Source organism: Austrofundulus limnaeus, unplaced genomic scaffold (genome assembly GCF_001266775.1).
Source record: "Austrofundulus limnaeus strain Quisiro unplaced genomic scaffold, Austrofundulus_limnaeus-1.0 Scaffold26, whole genome shotgun sequence".
Taxonomy (NCBI): Eukaryota; Metazoa; Chordata; class Actinopteri; order Cyprinodontiformes; family Rivulidae; genus Austrofundulus; species Austrofundulus limnaeus.
Window position 1 is genome coordinate 599,495 of NW_013952428.1, and position 761 is coordinate 600,255.

Sequence of the window (761 nt, forward strand, 5' to 3'; positions counted from 1 at the left end):
ATTCAGAGATTGCAATCTGCTGTGAGAGATCAAACTAGTTTGGATATCGAGTCTGGTAAAATTAAAACATTTTTAAGTAGCCATCCGTTAATGATGCGCCTCTGCCAGCCAAGTCTGACAAAATGTTCATCACTTGGGTGTAGAAATCGGCCAGACTCGAAGGCTCGTCGGACGGTGGAATGAAGAGTCATCTCGTGATTTCGTAATTATTAAATCTTTCGCGAGATATTTCATTTTGATCTGGACCGGTTGAAGGTCCTGGAGCTGGAGAGGAGGGAGGTGAAGGAGCGTGAATCCCCGCACCGTACTGGATTGCGCTGTGGCTGTGAGGAACCGAGTTTGATGAAGCAGCCTCCATAGTTGGAGAGGAGACAGGGCGCGGGGAAGGATCGTGGGGTTGCGGATGGATACCCGGGTCTTGTTCACGGTTTGTTCTGGGGAGCGCGCGATTCGTAACGCTAATAACGCATCATCTAAAATACTAAATAAATCAGGGTGCGTTGATTGCCTCGTGTCGGGTGTGATATTTTGAACGCTTTCAGCGGCATCAGCACCTGCAGCAGAAGCGGCAGCATTTCTAAGTTCAGATAACAAATTATTTAATGCATTAACAAGTAAACCGATTGGAGTCTGGTCCAGATTTGTGCTACGAATTTGAAGAGTTTCGAAGCGGTCGTGATCATACTGTTGTTGTCCCACAATTTCGTCACGTAATGCTTGTATTAGAGTTTCTGTCTGATTTGGCGAACCGGGGGGTGAAT